Genomic DNA, 21,690 nt, shown 5'->3' on the forward strand with positions numbered 1-21,690 from the left:
ATGCGCACCTGAGGTGGAGATGAGGACGCGCTCGAGAGCGAATCACACGGCCCTATTCATTTGTTCATGTGAAGCGTCAAATCGGGTCGTAGCACTGCTTTAACTGTGCGATTTACTCACGAGGCACGACCAGGATTTCAAACAGTTTTGATTTTCTTGCGACCCAGCAATTGCACGATCATGAGTTGAAATCACTTCTCGTTACCCCATGTACACTCCACGATGTGAGACTCACGATTGACCTGCGATTGAGCAAGAAAGACAGAGTAGGCTAAAGCATTTTAATAGGAAACATGCATTTACACACTCAAAATGCCTTCCTATTCTTTCTCTCTTCTCAAGCACATGCAATGACAGTTATGATCAGGGCTCTAAATTAACACAAGCCAACCAGCCAAATGCTGGTGCAATGCACGTTTGGCTGATAGAAAAGATCAACTTACTAGTCACTTTGACCCATTAGTGAGTGTGTTTTTGGCTAGTAAGATTGTCATCTACTAGCCGTTTTGGCTGGTGACCAAAAAAAGTTAATTTAGAGACCTGGTTATGATAGTAGAGTAGAGTAGAGTAGAGTAACTTTATTGATCCCCAGGGGGAAATTCAGGTATCCAGTAGCTTACATAAATACACAAATACACAAAAGCCCACATGGACATTTCAAGACAAAAATAAACACAGGAATAGTCATCAGGGTGGGGAAAATAAAATAAAATAATAGAGATAATAAATGTAGAAAAGGTAATTGTGCAAAAAGACATTCTGTGAGTTGGGATAGACCAATGCAGAAAAACATACTCTGTCAGTTAAGGTAGACAACAAGTGTTGATGGATACGTTTATGATATAGTATAGTATGTAGAAGTAGGCAGTGAACAGAGTATGATAGGGGTTACAACTTCTTACAATGTCACAGTAAAGTACAGGTTAGTGTATTAGGCAAGCACACACACACACACACACACACACACACACACACACACACACACACACACACACACACACACACACACACACACACACACACACACACACACACACACACACAAAGAGGTTCCCCAGTAACTGGGCCAGCTCCGACAGATCACAGTCTTTGCTTGTGGTAAGCAGGAAAAACAAGTATGTCCAGTGGTCAAGGGTCAAAAGTTCCTTAGTGCAGTTATTGGACAGCACACACACACACACACACACACACCACACACACACACACACACACACACACACACACACACACACACACACACACACACACACACACACACACACACACACACACACACACACACCAAGAGGTTTCCCGGGCTGGGCCAGCTCTGGCATCTCAGGCAGTCCAGTCCCCTATGATGATGTTCTTCTTAGTGTCCTTCTGTGTGTTGTTAAACAGCTGAATTGCCCATGGGACAAAGGACTTCCTTAGTCTGTCAGTCCTGCAGGTGAAAGCACGGAGTCTGTGGCTGAACAGACTCAGTTGGTTAGTGAAGGTAGCGTTAAGGGGGTGATTCTGATTGTCCATAATAGAGTCTAGTCTGCTAAGTGTTCTGCTCTCGGTTATTAAGGTGAGTGTCTCCAGTTCCATGCCCACCACTGATCCCGCCTTCCTCACCAGTCTGTCAAGGCGTCCAGCATCTCTCTTCCTGATGCTTCCTCCCCAGCATGTCGCAGCAAAGAAGAGCACGCTGGCCATGACAGACTGGTAGAACATAAGCAGAAGTCGGCTGCAGACATTGAAGGACCTCAGCCTTCTGAGGAAATAGAGCCTGCTTTGGCCTTTCCTGTAGAGTGCATCTGAGTTTGTGAACCAGTCCAGTTTATTGTCGAGGTGCACTCCTAGGTACTTGTAAGTGCTGACAGTCTCCACTTTCTCTCCCCCAATAGAGACAGGCACCAAGGGTGGGATGGAGCGCCTGAAATCAACCACCATTTCCTTGGTTTTGGTGGTGTTCAGATGCAGCTGATTGTTTTGACACCATCCCACAAAGTCGTCAACCAGTCCCCTGTACTCCTCCTCCTGACCATCTCTGATACACCCCACAATTGCAGTGTCGTCTGAGAACTTCTGCATGTGGCATGTCGCAGAGTTGTAGCAGAAGTCTGTCGTATACAGAGTGAACAGTACGGGGGAAAGCACCGTTCCTTGTGGCGCTCCTGTGCTGCTCACCACTGTCTCAGATGTGATGTCACCCATCCTTACAAACTGGGGTCGTTCCGTGAGGTAGTCAGTGATCCAGGTCACCAGGCCAGGCTCCACTCCCATCTGCACCAGTTTATCTCTCAGCAGCAGTGGTTGAATAGTGTTGAAAGCGCTGGAGAAATCAAAAAACATGATTCTCACAGCACAGCCACCCTTGTCCAAGTGAGAATGTATCCTGTGGAGGAGATACAGGATAGCATCCTCCACTCCCACGTCCTCTTGGTAGGCAAACTGCAGAGGATCCAGTGCGTGTCGTACCTGGGGCTTGAGGTGGTAGTGCAGCAGCACCCGTTCGAATGTATGATAATGTGCTATACAAATCTTATTTCTATTACTGTCTTATCAATACATTTATGAAGTCCAAACTTACCACTGAATGTATCCAGCTGCCTCCTAAGCCACTGCTTTTCCTCCTACAGCTCTTTGACCCAAGTGGGCTTTCACTTCACTTTCATCTGTAAACGCATGCCACAGCTGTTCCGGAGCTGGAGTCCACTGCTCAATAAAAATCATCTCAGTAAAAGATAGAAATGAATATTAAACAAGACAGCACAGTACTGTAGTATACATAAACAAAACTACAACAAAATTAAGTCACACAATTAATATCCATTTTAAACATAACTCTTTCTGAAAAAAAGTAAAACACATTTTTGAAAAATATGTATTTTTTATTTCAGTGATAAAATCTTGTTTCATACAACCATCCTGTTCCCACTGTACAATGCAGGGCAGTAGTGGATACACAGGAAATAAGGAATGATGAGAGGACAGACACTGACAAGTTTACATGGGACATTTAATTCAGAATTAATTGAGTTTAATTCTGAATAAAGGTTGTTAACAACTACCATTCTGTAATGCCATGTATGTGTGTGGTAGGCTGTAGTAGATATGCACTTATCTCTATGAGGGCACTTTATGTATGTGTGTATGTATGTATGTATGTATGTATGTATGTATGTATGTATGTATGTACGTATGTATGTATGTATGTATGTATGTATGTATGTATGTATGTATGTATGTATGTGTTTATTGTTGTTTTTGTTTTTTTGGCGTCATGTGTATCAGTGTTGTGTGTATGTGGAAGCTATGTATGTCCAAGACAAATTTCCTTCGGGACCATTAAAATAATCTTGAATCTTGAATTAAAGCTTAATTCTGCTTTGAAAACACCATGTAAACACTTCTTAATTTGGATTTAAATGCAAGATCAAAGGAAACTCGACAGAACTATTTAATTCTGAATTATTACTTCAGAATAAAAAGTGCCACTTAAACGTAGCAACTGACAAGTTCATGGACAGGGTATAATAATTACAACAACTTGGGTAACATTCGACTCACGTGACACTCATTCTCTTTCTGTGCGTGTGTTCATGCAGAGTTCTGCCTGTGCCTGAGGGGATGTACTGTACAATGGGAAAATTATAAATGACGCAAGACAGACATTGACATAAATTTATGGACAGGACTTAATTGTAGATGAGGTTACAACATCTTGGGTCATATAGGACGTGATAGTGATAGTCATTCTCTTTCTCTTTCTCTCTATGTGTGTGTGTGTGTGTGTGTGTGTGCGTAAGGGCATGCAGAGTTATGAATTGGCCTGAGGGGGCTATCCTTATATGAATGTAGAGAATCACACGCATGACAATGCTGAAGGCGGAATACACAGAAATGATCATATCGATTTTCTGGGAAACAGTATTGCAGTTCACCACGGTCATGACTCCATTTGTTGCTGACGTAGCAGTGATCCAGGGCCGGCCCAAGCCTTTATGGGGCCCTAAGCAAAATTTAATCCGGGGCCCCTCATACCCAATATATAGTGTGGCTCCTGTTTCATTCAACGTAATAAATGGCACATGAGAAAAAAAATTAAGACTAGGGAGACTAGAGGACAATTCATTTCTTCCTGAAACTTCGCTACTCACGGGGGGGCCCTGGTGACTTGGGGACCCTAAGCCACCGTATAGTTCGCTTATGCCTCGGGCCGGACCTGCAGTGGTCCCACAGCAGTGTTGCCAGATGGAAAATGCTGAACTATCGCACCAAAAACCTCAAAGTTAGGGGTCTTACACACCAGGGCGGTAAAGCGTTGCGGAACGGCCGCGTTTTTTTACCGGCGTCGGTGAAAATACATTGAAACATATCTGTCCTTACACACCAACCGGCGGTAGTTCAGCGTCAGCGGCGCGGGAGCCGGCTCCGCGCCGCGCTGCATTTGGAAAATAGAACTCGAGCGTATTTTTCACGCCGGCGACCGGCGGTGTCTCATTCAAATGAATGGAAAAGTAGCATGCTAGCTTTGGCTGTGGGGAGGGTTTTGAATAGGACTGGACGCGCACGCCGACGCTGTCAGTGTGAAAGGCAGAGAAAAACACGCCGGCCAAAACTAAGCAGAAAGACCGCGTTCGTCCCGGGACCGTTCCGTTCCGCCTTGGTATGTTTTGGCCCTTAGCGTATGTGGGGGCTTTTGGGGAGGAAGAGTATCGTAGAAGAACCAAATGATTGTTTCAATGCAACTAAATGAAGTGAATGACAACTCGGAATTATCGTACATCGTGTTTATTTGTTTGTACAGAGGACAAAATTATTTTAAAAATATGATAATTATTGTACATCCGGCAACACAGAACCACAGCTATAGATATGGTTGCCAGATATGTCTGATCATTTCCAGTAAAAACAAGAAATAAAGTCCGCAACCTAGCTCCCCTTTCTCTTATTTTAAGATGACGTTTCGGGCAGCATGCCCCTTGCACTGTCTTGAGACAGATGTGCGTGTTTTTTTTGTTTTTGTTGTTAAACTGACGAGTGGAGTCTCTCGTAATAGAATTACCCTTAAAACCTCTCTGGCAGTTTAGTGAGGGGAGTCACTTTCTTCTTCTATGATCAATACTGGCGGTGTGGTGAAGTGTAATGCCACTACTACCGGGGCTGGAGTGTGGAAGCGGTCATAGGACACTGTACATTTTTGACAGCTGTCATTAATTATCCCCTGCAATTTGCGCTGACCGACAGCTGTAGCTAATTTTGCGACAAACTGAAATTTGTCATCCTCTTTCGACCGATTTCGTGTAATTTTCGTGTCATTTTTATCCATCATGGCGTCGCACCCACTGCCCATGCGCACAGTATCGTCAGGCTACGTCCCCGTACTACAACACCATTGCCAATGCATTTTCCAGCATGAAAGCTTTCTTATCCATTCTACCTGCCAAATTTTGATCCAGCTGACTCTAATTACTGTGCCACATCTATTTAGCCAGGTTGAGGAGCTGTTTAGTGAAATCACCTGTGTTGAGAGCACACTCCAGTCCTGGCTGTATAGGGACATTGCACTTAACCATGCCGCCAGTGCTACGATATAAAACCATAGTACTTCAATGGGTCTTGCTCAAGGATGCAAAATTAACTTCGGTAGAAGAAGAAAGACCGTGCTGAGCCCCCCACATTTGCCATCCCTACCCCATCTCTCTCTCCACATTCACTTCCTGACGCTCTTCACTGTGTTATCTGAAATAAAGGCGAAAAAGCCCATAAAAAATGCATTTAAAAAAAAAGAAGAAGAAAGACACTCCCACTACTACGCCTCTTATGGCGTCAGTGAGTCTATCTCTATCTCTATCGTCTTTGGGCTGCAGTCATGTGCTGCCGCAGTGACTTAGCTATTAGCATGTGACACCAGGCACCTTCGATTCAATGCATTTGAAGTGTGTAGATGCCACTGCTTTCTATGGACATGACCGCCTACAAAATTTTCATCTGTCAACAATCCACTTAGCTACTTCCATAAATAGACATAAATGAAGATGCCAGTTTTCTATGGAAACGCCCCTCCCCCCTACAACATTTTCACCCGACAAGAATTCACACAGCTACCTCCATACGGCAAAACTCAGCCAGCCAGCTGCAGAGACATTGGACGATGCTGGCCTACACAGAGAATCGTGGCACAGATGATGCCATAGCGATAACAATGCATCTGGTGCTTAGACATCTTGAAAACACAGCTGCATATGCCAGACTTGTTTTTGGTGGTTTTAGTTCGGCTTTTAATCTCATACTTGTGCTAGTGTCTTGGTAGTTTTGTCCTCTGTCTTTGTGTTTTCCTTTGAAACTTTTAACTTGCTGCCTCTTGGCCAGGACTCCCTGGAAGAAGAGTCACTGTGACTCAATGGGAACTTTCCTGGTTAAATAAAGGTTAAATAAGTACAAAAATACTGCCACACATTCTTCTTGACAAACTCGGAGCCACAGAGCATCGATGGACAGCATAGTTGGGCTGTGGAGGCATTGGTGGGGACACTGGACTGTGAACTCGTGGATGGGATTATTGGGCAGTCATGGGTGAGCGGTTAGGGCGTCAGACTTGCATCCCAGAGGTTGCCGGTTCGACTCCCAACCCGCCAGGTTGGTGGGGGGAGTAATCAACCAGTGCTCTCCCCCATCCTCCTCCATGACTGAGGTACCCTGAGCATGGTACCGTCCCACCGCACTGCTCCCCATGGGGCGCCACTGAGGGCTGCCCCCTTGCATGGGTGAGGCATAAATGCAATTCCGTTGTGTGCAGTGTTCACTTGTGTGCTGTGGAGTGCTGTGTCACAATGACAATGGGAGTTGGAGTTTCCCAATGGGCTTTCACTTTCACTTTTTAGCTTTTAGTTAGCGCTGCCTTTAGTAGGCCCAGAGCACCAGAGGACACTGGAGTGCAGACGACTCATGGTGTCCTGATGGACACTGGACTGCAGACTGGGCCCAAGCTGCAATCACACCAGCCCAAGTGGAGGGTGGACCTGGGACTTGGACACATTGGACTTGGGGGTTGTGGGACCAAAGGACACTGGATTGAGGACTCGGGGGGTGTGACCAAAAGACTGTGGACTGGGGTCGGGGCCCGAGCTGCAAATTGCAGATGCTCAAGTGTAGTCTCCGGTGCGTCTTAATATGCGACCTTGCCTCCTCGTCCCGCCTCCTGGCCCCTCCTCCGTGGAGAAAACGATAAAGTTTCCCAGCTGTCAGCCTAGCCACAACAACTTTTGAGGGACTGTTTTTCATTCACCATAACAATTGCAAACGAGAAAAAGACTCTACAATTGAGCTTTTGCAAGATATTGAAATATAATGCTGTTGTCAGTGATGTCAACATGACGAGAAGCGAGTGGAGGAGGCAAGGACCCATATTAAGATGCACTCATGGGGTCCTGATGGACTGTAGACTGGGCCCAAGCTGCAATCACACCAGCCCAAGTGGAGGGTGGACCCGGGCAGGGGCACCGCCAGAAATGTTGGGCCCTATGAAAGACTTGAATGTAGGGCCCCCTTTAGGGCCCCTGTCAGTGCTTTTGGCCCCCCTTAAGGTCCCCTGTCAGTGCTCGGGCCCTTAGAATCTGTAACACCTTTCCCCCCCTAGCGGCACCCATGGACCCGGGACTTGGACCCACTGCATCGACGGGCAGCCCCGTTCCGTTGGGGGGGGATTCTTTTAGCTTTTAGTTAGCGCTGCCTTTATTAGGGTCTGAGCACCGAAGGACACTCGACTGTGGAGGCCTGATAGACACTGGATTGCGGACTCTGGGGTTTGTGGGACCAAAAGACACTGGATTGCAGACTGGGGTTTGTGGGACCAAAAGACACTGGATTGCAGACTGGGGTGTGTGACCAAAAGACACTGGCTCTACAGCTCAATGAAGTTCCTGGCGCTCAAGTGGGCCATGGCCGAAAAATTAAGAGAGTACATGCTGGGCCATAAATATGTCGTCTCCACCTACAACAATCCACTCAGCTACGTCACTAAGCAGTAATGGGCAGCCCAGTTGGCCTGTGGAAGCACCTACGTCTGACGACATGTGCCCTCCTGTGCGAAGGCATTGGTGGGGTCTCGGTGGACACTGGACAGAGGAAGCATTGGTGGGGCTTTGATGGACATTAAACTGTGTTCCCCGGGTCCTATGTTCCCCCAACAGGGGAACTTAGGACCCTTTTTTCCAAAAAAGGGTTATATGTTCCCTGCTGCTTCCAAGCTAATGCTGCATGTCAAAGCGCAGGTTGTTGTTGCACCTCTGACAGGTAAGGTTAGTGATCGTTTTGGTCAGGGCACAAATTTACAACAGCCTTACGGATGGTTTTTGGAAGGGCACAATTTGAAAAATCTGAAACATAAAATACAGGGAACTTAGGACCCTTTTTTCAACACAACATGAATGCTCCTATAACACCCATGAAATACTCATACCAATCCATACTCTCATATTCAGCAAAAAAAAAAAAAGGGTCAAAACTTGGAGCCACCGAGCACCAGTTGGTAGCTGCCCCATGGAAACTGGACTGTGGACTCGTTGGGAGGTTGGTGTGTCCCTTTTAGCTTTTAATTACCGTTGTCTTCGAACACCCAAGGACACGGGTAGAGGCCTGATAGACACTGGACGTGGACGTATGGACTCAGGTGTGGTCAAGTGCAAGAGCAAGACAACGACCCAAAACACAGACACATGTGAACATTACAGAAGGATGGAACACATTCTAGAATTGTAACATCCATGAAATACTCTAGAAAAAAAAATAAGAGAACACATGACGGGCCATGAATACGTAATTTACACCGACAACAATCCACTCAGCTACGAGAGAGAGAGAGAGACAGATTATTATCAATGTCTTATTTAAATGTTTTTTAGTTAAACTGCACATTGGAGACTGGTCAAACGCAATTTCAAACTTCTGTGCTAACCCTTTCACATAGAGTTTTGACAATAAAGTAAACTTGACTTGACTCCATGCGGTAGAACTCTGAGCCACCAAGCATTCATTTGCAGCCCAGTTGCCCTGTGGTTTCCTATGTCTGAGGGAATATGGCCCTGAGACTCCTGTGCGAAGGCATTGGTGGAGGCCTGATAGACACTGGATTGCGGAGGCATTGGTTGGGCTCTGATGGACAATGGATTGGATGGCAGCAATTGTGGACTAATAGATGAGATGACACAGTTCTGCCGCAGGAGTTTGATGGAGTGGTCAACCCTGTGGCCCAAGCTAGCGGTGGTAGCAGACCCACTGAGCGCAATATGATCAACTACAGCTCAATGGAAGCTGGAGTTGCTGGCGCTCAAGTGGGCCATGACCGAAAAATTAAGAGAGTACATGCTGGGCCATGAATATGTCGTGTTCACCGACAACAATCCGCTCAGCTACCTCCATGAGGCAAAACTCATAGCCACCAAGCATTAATGGGCAGCCCAGTTGCCCTGTGTTGGCTTATGTCTGAAGGAATACGCCCTCCTGTGCGAAGGCATTGGTGGAGGCCTGATAGACACTGGATTGCGGAGGCATTAGTTGGGCTCTGATGGACAATGGACTGGATTCTAGTTATGGTGGACTAATAGATAAGATAAAACAGTTCTGTCGCAGCAGTTTGATGGAGTGGCCCAAGCTAGCGGTGGAAGCAGACCCATTGAGCACAATATGAACAACTACAGCTCAATGGAAGCTGGAGTTGCTGGCGCTCAAGTGGGCCATGACCGAAAAATTAAGAGACCTCCATGCCGCAAAACTCGTAGCCACCAAGCATTAATGGGCAGCCCAGTATCCCAGTGTTGGCTTATGTCTGAGGGAATACGCCCTCCTGTGCGAAGGCAGTGGTGAAGGCCTGATAGACACTGGATTGCTGAGGCATTGGTGTGACTCTGATGGACAATGGACTGGATGCCAGTTATGGTGGACTAATAGGACTAATAGATAAGAACAGCTCAATGGAAGCTGGAGTTGCTGGCACTCAAGTGGGCCATAACTGAGTACTTGCTGTTCCGGGAGTATTTGTGGGGCCAGAAATGTGTTGTGTTCACCGACAACAATCCGCCCAGCTACCTCCATACTGCAAAACTCTGAGCCACCAAGCATTAATGGGCAGCCCAGTTGGCCTGTGGTTACCTATGCCCTCCTGTGTGAAGGCAGTGGTGGAGGCCTGATTGACACTGGATTGCGGAGGCATTAGGCACGGTTGCAACCAACCATGAAAATGCTTGATCAACACGAGATCTGCTTAGTCTAATAAAGGTGGAGTTGATTGCTTGGCAAACAAGTTGGACAGTTTTTTCTAACGTGATTTCCTAAGACATAACAAAACGCTGCTTCCTACTTGGAGCAGCGAGTGAGCTGCCTCACAAGCATGTGGGCTACACCTGCAATTCACGTCAGATTGATGAATGCCAATCACAGCAGATTACCGACGGCATGGAGGAGGTCTTCTGCCCAGCAGTTGCTCTTGTGGTACTGCGTGGCTGCTTGACAAAACTTTTGTTCCCGCGATGGTTTAACGCCATGTGACACAACTGCCGCGCAGTAGGTCACTCCCTTAAACGGCGTCGTGAACGGAAATTCTAACCAGGATGCTTCACGCGGACACAGTGAGCATGCTCGCTGCCTAGCAAATTTGCTGCCTTGTTGAAAAAACGGCATCTTATTGGTTGGGCTCTGATGGACAATGGGTGCCAGTGATAGTGGAACAAGAGACACTGTAAGATAAAACTTAATTGTCTGTTTGCACAAATATTTGTCTTGCACAACACTTCTCCTTAATCCACATATAAACCCACAATTTGAAACAAATAATGCCTGTGTTGTATTATTACAACAGCAATTGCAGCGGTTGGCCAGCCAGCATCCATAGTCCCACTGCATTCCATGTGCGAAGAGACAGTCTTTACAGAAAAGTGACACATTTTGAGGCGTTTGATGGTGTAAGCGTATTGTGAAATAAATTGTTACGGATCATGCATCTTAGTCTCATAGGCTGTGTTTTGCAGGTTGGCAGTGTTGACATCAAAGTTCTCCAAACGACATGGAGCTATTAAGCGATGGGCCGATAGAGGTCCGAGAATTCAGTGTCTTGCTGACTGGCTGGGGGAACCAGATTGTAAATCTCAAAGAGGGAATGTCCTTCAAAATTGAGAGCCTGTCCACCAGAAAAGCCACAGACGTCACTCTCCTTACGACAACTCCTACAACAGTCTTGACAGCAATTGGAGTGATTCAGGAGCCCACATCTATGGCCCCACTGCCTTCCAGGCATGAGGACAAAGTCCAAGGCGAAGTCACCGCTATGAAAATAATCCATGTTGCCCCAGATGCCACAACAACCAACAAAACGTGGTACGGAAGAGCAGCACGCACCGATGCAAAAAGTGTAAACTTCTGCAGTGGACGCAGGCCTACATGTTCACATACTCTGGTGTGCTCGTTATACAGGGGGATGGCCCTGAGTTTTCTGGCACCCTAACCGATTCTTCTGTGTTCAGGTATATTGGTGACAATTTCCTGTCGGCGTCGGCCCATGATGGCTCAATACTAGAAGATCATGTGATGCAACAAGAGATGGAAGTCAATTGGAGTGATTCAGCAGCCCACATCTATGGCCCCACTGCCTTCCAGGCATGAGGACAAAGTCCAAGGCGAAGTCACCGCTATGAAAATAATCCATGTTGCCCCAGATGCCACAACAACCAACAAAAGTGCCAACTTTTGCAGCGGACGCAGGACTTCACTTTTTTATACTTTACATGTGCTTGTTATACAGGGGGATGGCCTGAGTTTTCCGGTTGCACTCTGATGAAGGACGGTTAGTCCGAAACGTCGTGCCATTAAATATTTGGGAGCATTTAACAGTGTTGCCTTTTATTTTATTTTCTGAGCTTTCGGACAACTGTCCCTTGCCAATTCAAATTGTAAATCCATACCAAACCCGTAACGGCAATTTTTTGCTGGAGGTACCGTACGCCCGCACTGAGCTGGGCAAAAATGCTTTTAGTTTCTGTGGACCTTCAGCATGGAACACTATGCAACAAAGGGTGGGTCTTGATACCTTTGTGTCTCCAGACCATTTTAAAGAAATGCTCAGAGGTTTTTTTAATCACATTCATGTACTTGTTTTAATTCATAGTTTGTTTATTTAATACCTTTTTAAATGATATATGTTGTGTATATGTTGCTTTATATGTTTATTTTTTTTATATACGTTTGTTTTTACTCGATATCATTGTAAATGAGGGCCAGACATTCAATGATTTTTCAAGTTAAAATAAAATCATTTTTTTTGTGAAAAATCAAGCATGTCACTGACCAATTCCTGTCTGCGTTGGCCCATGATAGCTCAATAGTGGAATATCATTTGATGCAGTAGGAAATGATGTTTTTAAGGATGGTGAGGAGGACTAAAGGAGTTTGTTAAGAGTGGCTTTCCACAAGGAATACGACAGCTGAAACCCATGTTTTTGATGCATGTCTTTATGGTGCTAGTTTTAATTTTTTGTTTCCAACTTAAGGGTGGAGATGCAGTTAGTTGATTATACTGTTGAATAGTACATATCTCCCCATATCTACTTCTTAATTGTTTATATGGAAGGACGTCATGTTTTTCATTCACAAAAATAATTCATTTGATAAACATTTGTTTAAAAGAATAACTTGTCCTCCACTTAATATATTGGAGTTAAACCATAACATTTGTTGTAATATTTCTAATATTGTCTGGGTTCATACCAATGACGTTAAAGAGAAGTCAATTCAATTGTGTCATGATAGCATAGTACAGCACGGCCGCAAGGGGAGTCTCTTCTTCTAATGTAAGTACTGGTTATTAGATTCTCAATGCTGTCAACATAATTTCCCATAGTTAGGCTACTACTGGCAGCTGTTCTTTAACTTATTTGGGTATTTTATCTTGTAACTGTATTTTGTATTATTTATTTTTTAAACTGTGTGACATATCTTTGACTATAATTTTACAACTGTGTATTTTTAGTTTTGTTTTAACCTTGTTTTTTTTAAGGAACATCAAACCTGACAAGGGACAAAAGATGGAAATTAGCCTCATGGCTATAATCTTGTGTATTTAGCATTTTTGTTTAAATGCTGGTAATATATGCTGTCCCTTTTTAAATAAATAAACCTGAAACCTGAAACCTGTACTGGCGGCATGGTAAAGTCACTACCGCCAGGGCTGGAGTGTGGAAGAGATCATAGGAGATTATGCAACTATTCAAAAACTGTTAATGTTACACTGTATGTGTTACGGGACAAATGCTGCGGTCACACCGCCGGCGTTGAAAGAGCTAAAACGCTGCTGACTCCGGCCTGGAAAGCACAGGTCAGGTGCGTTGAACGAGCCAAAAGATTCAACCTGAAGCGTCTCACCAAGAATCTTGACCAACCGAAGCTCGTGTTTAGAAAAATATGAACATTCCATTGGCTGACGCCTGCCGCCGCCGAGCTCATTACATATTTTTAGATGAAGTTCAACTTTTGACGCTTTTGACTCTAGACACGATTTGCGGCTTTTAACGCTTCTGCCGCCTGCTCTCCCATAGAAAGTCAATTACTTCCGCATCTTTCCACGCGTTCAACGCTGGCGGTGTGACCACGCGATCAGACTGTTCCTTACCATGATGGATAAACAATATGATTTCGGATGTCTGGAATTTGAATTGCATTGTGAGTGCGAGGGGCTACTACGAGTTCCAGGCCTGGTCGAAAGAGGAAGTCCCGGTCGTCAATGTTCAGTTTGTGGCCAAATTAACAACAGCTGTCAGTCAGCGTTAATTGTAATTAATGACAGCTGTCAAAAATGTAATTGATGAAGAAAGCGTATTACCTATTAATCGACAAGGAAGGTAGCATGTCATTTTTCCGACGCCTCTTTGATCCAACGCGTCAATATTCCGAAAATTTCCCATTGATCCTACTGCCCATTAACTCAAAATAATTAAATTAAACCCTTTGCTCCGACCAATGGCTGTTTGGGGTCGGTCAACATAATTCCCCTGGTCGTATGTCCTACTCCTGTTTTCCTCGGTGGCAAAGACTTCAGCTGCATGCTGTGACGAGCACATATGGCGCTTGGTCAAGCTGTGCCCTTACCAAAACCACCGCTAAACCTAACCTTAAAGGGGTGATTCGCTATTTTGGACATTAAGCCCTATTTGTGTGACTTCTGGGGTGAATTAGAAATGTACTCATCACAATGTTGACATTTGGTGCTGAACGGAGTATTTTGGTATTCAATACTGCAGCAATGTTTCCAAGTTGTACAATTGTACCGTACCCAAAACCATTCCTAAGTCTAACCTGTCAGTATTGCAAGGTTTCTGAGTTTTAAATTTGTGCCTTGACCAAAACTTTCTCTAAACCTAATCTGTCACAGACAGCTGCATGACCACTGCATATATCTAAACTAAAGCAGCGCTTGGTCGGAACATTGGACTGTTGGGAGCAGTGTTGCCAGATTTTCCACGACAAATAAGCGACTGACGCCCTAAAAACAAGCCCTAAAGAAGTGACTGAGGGGCGTTGTGAAAACAAGCCCAAAAGAAGCGACAGAAAGGGTGGGTTGTCAGTCGTGTGCCTGGTGCTCTTTGCGGGGATCTGCGTGGCAGCTAAAATTCCCACAAGTGACCACAGAAAGTGGGAGTTAATACTGTAGTAGGGTCACTTGTAAGGATGAGTGAGTTGCCATTGAGAAACACATTCAAATCACCGGCAGAGCAGGAGAAAACAGCAAGCCCAACCCTGAAAAGAACAAGCCCAAAAAAAACGCAGCCCGCGACTGCTCAAAAAAAGAAGCCCAAGGTCGCTTATAATAAGCGGACTTGGCAACACTGGTCGGGACAAAGGGTTTCATTTTATCGGGTAAAAGGTCTGTAAGACTAAGATGCGTCGGAAAAACGAGCAGTCCCCGACAAGGAAAGGGCTATGTGAGAATGTAAATAAATATAAGAAAACAATGCAAGTTATAATCAGACATGTTCTGTGGGGCATAGGCCTGGAGACCAGTTCTGTATTCAGAGTTTTCAAAAATGTGTCCAAGTAATCCAAATGAGGTAGACGCTTGGCAAGGATGAACACATTTCTCCAATTACAGTTGATGGTGGTTGGTTTTACATCTCTCACCTGCGACAAGTAATGTTCCAAAATGTACCACAGGATGAGATGGTAATAGAGCTCAGCATCAAACATTGTGTTTCCAAAAAATGTCCATTATATTTCCTCCATTTATTATTTACTCTGCCTATTAGGCCTATATCATACTCAACCCCAACCTCGTTAGCCCAGCAGCGGCCATCTGAGATGTGTGTTTGGGGTCTATAGGCTCATACGACTTCGATTTTTGTCAATTGATGGAGAGAAAACACGTGAGCGAGAACTTGTTGTCACGATGTGGGTGTTATTAAAACAGCGCATTTAAAGTCGATGAGACAATGAGCTCGCACCAGTTTGCTCTACTAAGGGGTCTTACACACCAGGGCGGTAAAGCGTCGCGGAACGGCCGCGCTTTTTACCGGCGTCGGTGAAAATACATTGAAACATATCTGTCCTTACACACCAGTCGGGCGTCAGCGGCGCGGGAGCCGGCTCCATGCCGCGCTGCATTTGGAAAATAGAACTCGGGCGTATTTTTCACGCCGGCGACCGGCGGTGTCTCATTCAAATGAATGGCAGAGTAGCATGCTAGCTTTGGCTGTGGGGAGGGTTTTGAACAGGACTGGCTGCGCACGCCGACGCTGTCAGTGTGAAAGGCAGAGAAAAACACGCCGGCCGAAACTAAGCAGAAAGACCGCGTTCGTCCCGCGACCGTTCCGCCTTGGTATGTTGACCGTTCCGCCTTGGTATGTTTTGGCCCTAACACACCAAGTGTGAGGAGTGGGGGGACAGGCAGCGAGGGGGAGCTGAAGTGGGGACCTGCGCAAACTTGAGAAGAGGTGTGAGACAAGACTCATATACACACGTGAGTGAGTTGTTGACCAACTAGTTCATGGGCGCGTGACCTCGGAGGCGGTCTGCAGAGGTTGCAAAATCTGACTGCAGTCACATTCATCCCGCGATAGTTGGACACCATGTGACATGTCACCTCAACGACACAAGGACACAACAAAATGTTGAAGTTTGACAGGAATTCTAACCGTCATGTAGCATTTCCATCCAGAGTGCATTGCTGTCTAAATGCGCATGCATGCGTTGACGACTACTCAAATGAACTTATTATCTTGCTGAAATGTCTTACCCTGTGACCCGTTTCCAGAGGGAGGGGATCATGTATCAACAGTGTGCCACATGAAGAAGTAGACAGAAGCTTGACCTGGTTGATTGATGGTGTTGGTCTGGGGCACATTATATGGCGTCATAATGTGGACAAAAGGTCCACGAGCGCCACTTACTGCACACGCGAGGTATTTTATTCTGCGCGCGCGCGTAGACACGGTCGCGCGCGCGATCTTGCTCTGCACGCGCGCGCAAACGCTGCCACGCGCGCGCAAACACCGCCTCACGCGCGAGAGGTGACATGAATTTCCTCACGCGCGCGAGCAGAAATATGAATATTTAAATTATCTCCTCCCACTGATTAGCATAACCAACGAGGCGGAAGTTTGTTTAGTCCGAAATAGTCATACACAGATATCAAGATCAATTGTTTATATCGTTGCTACGGTGACTGCAGCTCGCGTTTACTGACGAGTGGAATGACTGAAGGTTGCTGACAAGGGCATTTACCTCTATTTCTTACCCATTTTTATGAAAACATTGTTTTTATTAATACATATGTTTCTTTCATGGGCGAACTTGTTGAGATTCGCAGACAGCAGATGAGGAATAAAGTGAGTAGACATTTCATCAACTGAATATGGTTCGTGTTGTAGCCTAGGACTATTCCTGTCAAGCTTCATTTTGCTCACGAGTGTGTTTTAAGAGCTTAAAGTTAGCAGGCTAGGTATTTGGCATGATGACATAGTTGTTTTGCAAAGAAGACCAAAATGCACGTTTACATAGACCTTAAGTTAACATGTTGTAAGTGCAATGTTTCACTGAAATCCAGCTCCGTGCATGATGCATGACTGAGAGACATAGGCCTACCGGTACAAACCTGTTTCCTACGATGGTCCAGTCAGATATTTGTAATGTGTAAGGATTCAAGTGTGTTTGATACTTTTGCTGGTAAGCATTGCAATAAAAGAGGGAGCTGGATAGTCAATTCAAGCGGTCAGATCAGAAACCCTTTATTGAAATCGGTTGGAACAATCATTCATTTTGCCACTGTTCTCCATAGCTGGTGACGACACTGGGCAAGACGGCCGCAGTTGACTTGAGACCGGAGGCTGAAATATGGATTTAATGTAGGCTATGTATTCAGCGATCCAACGGGTATACACAACTAGAGCTCTGGGTGAATTTAGCCTACATTGCATCAAAGAGCTCACTCTGTGCTTTGGAATGAAATGATTAAGTGGATAGAAAATGAACCGTGCGTGGAGTATCCAGTAGATGGCGTCGACACACTGTAAATAACCAATGACACTACAATACTGACACAAGCACAATGAATGATTAGGCTAGAAAGTAAGATCACTTTCTCAAAGTACTGCAATGACTCCCAGAAGTTGACTGGTTCATGGAAAATGGTAGCGCAATACCGGCCTCTTCGAATATAGAGTTGAATAATTGAATCTTTAAGAAGTGACATAAATGGTACAGATCAAGACTGTATTTACCTGCTCTGTTTGTGTCACTTGGCTAGTACATTTAATGCAATGTGATACCAGTGCAATGCAATACATTTAATAAAAAGGTGCAGACATTTTAATAAATAAATAAATAATAAATAAATAAATCTGCCCCTGTACGGAGGTGGTCACACACAGCCAACGAAACCACATGGGCAACATGGAAGAGGTCAGTGTGCAGCCCAGCTTGTCTGACCCAAGCCATTTAAGTGGTTAAAGAATTAAGTGAATCCATCTACACATGCCATATCTACAGGGGCCTAATCTGTCTACCTTTTTTACATGTTGCAGCAATTGCCAAAGCAGGTGGGTCTTTGCCTGGATTTCATCACACAGCAGCAACAGGTCTCTAGGACTCTGGTTAGGTAGCCTGTATACACTTTATTTCTGGAAGGTGATGTGGGTGTCATGTTACTTCAGCAAGCAGCACAACGCACACAGTTCATAACATTTCATCCGGGCAAGTTTTTCTCATTTTCATTTAGGGAGCAGCCAATCCCAATAGTGGTAACACAAGTGCAGAGATGTCATGTAGACTATTAAGCTCAACTAAATGGGTCACTAGTAGTAACATAATAACAGCAATAGCTACACCACACGCACAAAGTAAATTGAATAATTGTTGTGATTCCAAATGACCTATTCTCGATGAAGGCACAATCTCTACATTTCTTTGCTGTACAGGAAATTCAGGCATACTGCATATCGGCAGTTGGTGAGATGGCGTGGGAGCTCCTAGGCTATGTTTGGGTTCCACTGCAATCCTGTGCCATCACAAAGATCTGGCAGACCTTTGAATCCACACATTGTACAGGTTTCCAGGATGTGATGTATTTGTGGCAAATAAAGACATTTCAATGTACAGTACACCTGAATCAGATGTATTTGTTATAATGCATTTCTTAACCTCAGTAATGGTTTTTAATGCATATTTAGGTTTTCACATGCATATTTATACACTGTTTAGTATAGAAGAAGGACTGAAAAGTTTTACAATATCTCTCACACACACACACACACACGCCCATACAGAGTTTGGTGTACAATTTTGGAAATCGGCTGTGATGGCGTCGGATCATCTCCTCTTTTGGGGGTACTGGGTACACACTGCTCCACGGTGGGGGCGATGGCTGCCTCTCACGTGGAGAAGTGTCAAAGTCTTGCTGTAGTGTAGGTCCGTTTTACTTGTCCTTGCCCGCTCTCTCTCACTGTTGCACAGTAGTGTGGTGCTGCCTATTGAAACATGTGGTAGAAATTATGGGAAGTGATGATTTTGTTTATTCTGTGTAATATTGATATTGAACGGGATGTTCTCCTTCACCAGCAACATTCTGAGGTTACTGAGAGGTATGAAATTACCTGCTTAGGATGCCATGGTATGTGAACGGCTTCATTTTTGGCGCAAAATGGTTGATGACGTTGTGGCTTATGAGCTGATGTCTGGTGACCGGATGCCATTTTCTTGATGTCCTTCACCTAGCCAGTGTCATTGAGGTCATCAAAGTTTCCGGCCGCCTTGTCTGTAATGACAGGATATACAGTATTAAGAACATGACATATCACTGTCGGTCAGTAGTAGTTTTCTGCATCTTGTCCAGACAGTGTAAAATAATTCTAATTGTTGGCAAATGAAATCAAACAGGTAATACTCAAGCACTGGCACATAATACAGTCTTACCCAACTTGTCCAAAAACAATGAAAAATCTGAATCTGAGAATCTGAAGAAGACTGTTGAGGTAGAAACGTTATCCTGCCATGAAAAAATAAAACGCAACAAAAACGATTCTAAGTGTGCAGACTCCTCACTCTGAAAACTACAGTTGACCTTCGTACTGCACCTTTCTCTGGGATGTGCACAATCCTCTCCTTCAAGTAAAAGTATTCAAACTACAAGGTGACTGTGGTCCACTTTTTAGGTACATGTGTTTAGAAAATTTAATTCAGACTTGCGCTTTGCATACGATGTGACAGGCTGTGTTTGGGTATCCGTACAGCTGGTAGAACCCATGTCTGGGTACAGACAAGGGTTTGACATTATGTTTTGCTCTCCGGCCACAGTGGCTAGTGGTTTTCCCAAGTCACTAGCCACTCTGGTTTTCTGCTAGCCACATTTTTGCTCACAGTTCTTTTCATTATCGTGCTAAACCAAGAGGGTTAGTGATATGAACACATAATTTCTACATGTACAGTGGCTCCCAAAAGTCTACACACCCCTCTTCAAATGTCAGGTTTTTGTGATGTAAAAAAAATGACAGAGAGACAAATAAATTCACAGCTTTTCCCTCCTTCAATCTAAACTATTATTCAATGCAATGCAATGCAAAAATGTACACACCTTTAAATTAATACTTAGTTGCAGCACATTTGGCCTTCATTACAGCACAGTCTTTTGTGGGTAAGAGTCTCAGCATGGCACACATTAATATGGCAATATTCGTTCACCCTCAGAGAAGTAGATGTGTGCACATCCCACTCGATGGGCCAGGTGCAGGACAATGAGAGTAAATCCAAGTGAAAAGAGAAGTCCGCGACACTGCTTGTCTATTTATTATTTAATTATTTATTATTACATTTATTATTTAATAAAAGTGACTTTGCCTGATGAAGACCTGAAGGTCAAAACGTTGCTCGATTAAATAATAAATAGACAAGCAGTGTCGCGGACTTCTCTTTTCACTTGAATATTCGTTCACCCCTCTTTGCAAAGCCCTCCAAATCAGAAAGATTGCGAGTGCAATCTCCCACAGTCCTCCTCAGATCACCCAACAAGGCCCCCAATCTGGGCCATTCCAAAACCTCCATTTTATTTTGGTGAAGCCAGTCTTTAGTAGATTTAGGTGTGCGCTTAGGGAAATTGTCGTTGTGAAAGATTAGTTCCTCTGCATCTTCACCTTTCTACCAGGGGGGCGAAGATTTTGTGCCACTACCACAGCCCCTGTGGAAATGTTCATAATTGCCTCCTACCTAATGAAGGCCCCAGTGACAGCTGAAGAAAAACAGCACAAAAGAACCCTCCCACCACCATACTTCACTTTAAGTATGGTGTTATTGGGGTGATGTTTTTTGCCAAATATACCCTTTCGAATTATGACCAAAAAGTTCAATCTTGGTGGAGTACATTTAGCAAAAAATATTTCTGTAATCTCCCAAATGCATGTGGGAAGACGTATTATGTTCAGGTGAAACCGAGGTTTAACATTTTGGACATAATTACAAAAGGTAACAACACCTCATTGCCAAGGTAACACCAAGCGTAAAGTGAAGCATGAAGGTGCCAGCATCATGCTATGTGATTATCGTTCTTCAGCTGTAACTGGGAGGTTGGAATTTAGAACAGTTCCACAGGGGCCATTGTAGTGGCATAAAACATACTGCCCCCTGTTAGAAAGGTAATGATGCGGATTACCTTAATCATTCAGAACGACAATTACTTTTAGGCAAATGCCAAAAATCAACAAAAAATGGCTTCATTAGAATAAGATTGAGGTTTTGGAAAGACCCAGACAGAGTTCAGACCTGTATGACACGGAACATCTGTTGGGCAATCTGAGGAGGACTGTGCAGATGAGATGCATTCGCAATCTGTCAGATTTTGAGTACTTTTGCAAAGATAAGTGTACAAATATTGTCACTTCTATGTTTGCCATGCTGATAGACTCTCACCCAAAAAGACTGAGTGCTGTAATAGAAGCCAAAGGTGCTGCAACAAGGTATTAGGTTAAGGGTGTGCATATTTATGCAACGATGTAGATAGAAGTTTTTTATTTTCTATTCTTTCCTTTTAAAGCTTTAAGTTTGTTTTCTGTCATTTTTTTACGTAACAAAAACCTGGAATTTGAACAGGGGTGTGTAGATGTTTACCTCAATCTAACTGCTTCATCCCGGTTCATCTTCCGTCTCGGATTGATGTTGAGGAGCCTGGTCGGTAGCATACCTGCAAGTTCTTCTTCC

General features: G+C 44.5%; 1 long non-coding RNA gene across 1 annotated transcript; it reads right to left on the minus strand.

Annotated features, from left to right (window-relative positions):
* Positions 1-18,745: 18,745 nt before the first annotated feature.
* LOC134464093 (uncharacterized) lies at positions 18,746-21,690 on the minus strand. The gene is made up of 3 exons (XR_010037838.1): positions 21,601-21,690; positions 19,098-19,258; positions 18,746-18,971 (listed from the first exon to the last, which is right to left on the minus strand). It is a non-coding gene; the product is annotated as an uncharacterized LOC134464093 (long non-coding RNA).

The sequence above is a fragment of the Engraulis encrasicolus genome, chromosome 15 (genome assembly GCF_034702125.1).
Source record: "Engraulis encrasicolus isolate BLACKSEA-1 chromosome 15, IST_EnEncr_1.0, whole genome shotgun sequence".
NCBI classification, from domain to species: Eukaryota; Metazoa; Chordata; class Actinopteri; order Clupeiformes; family Engraulidae; genus Engraulis; species Engraulis encrasicolus.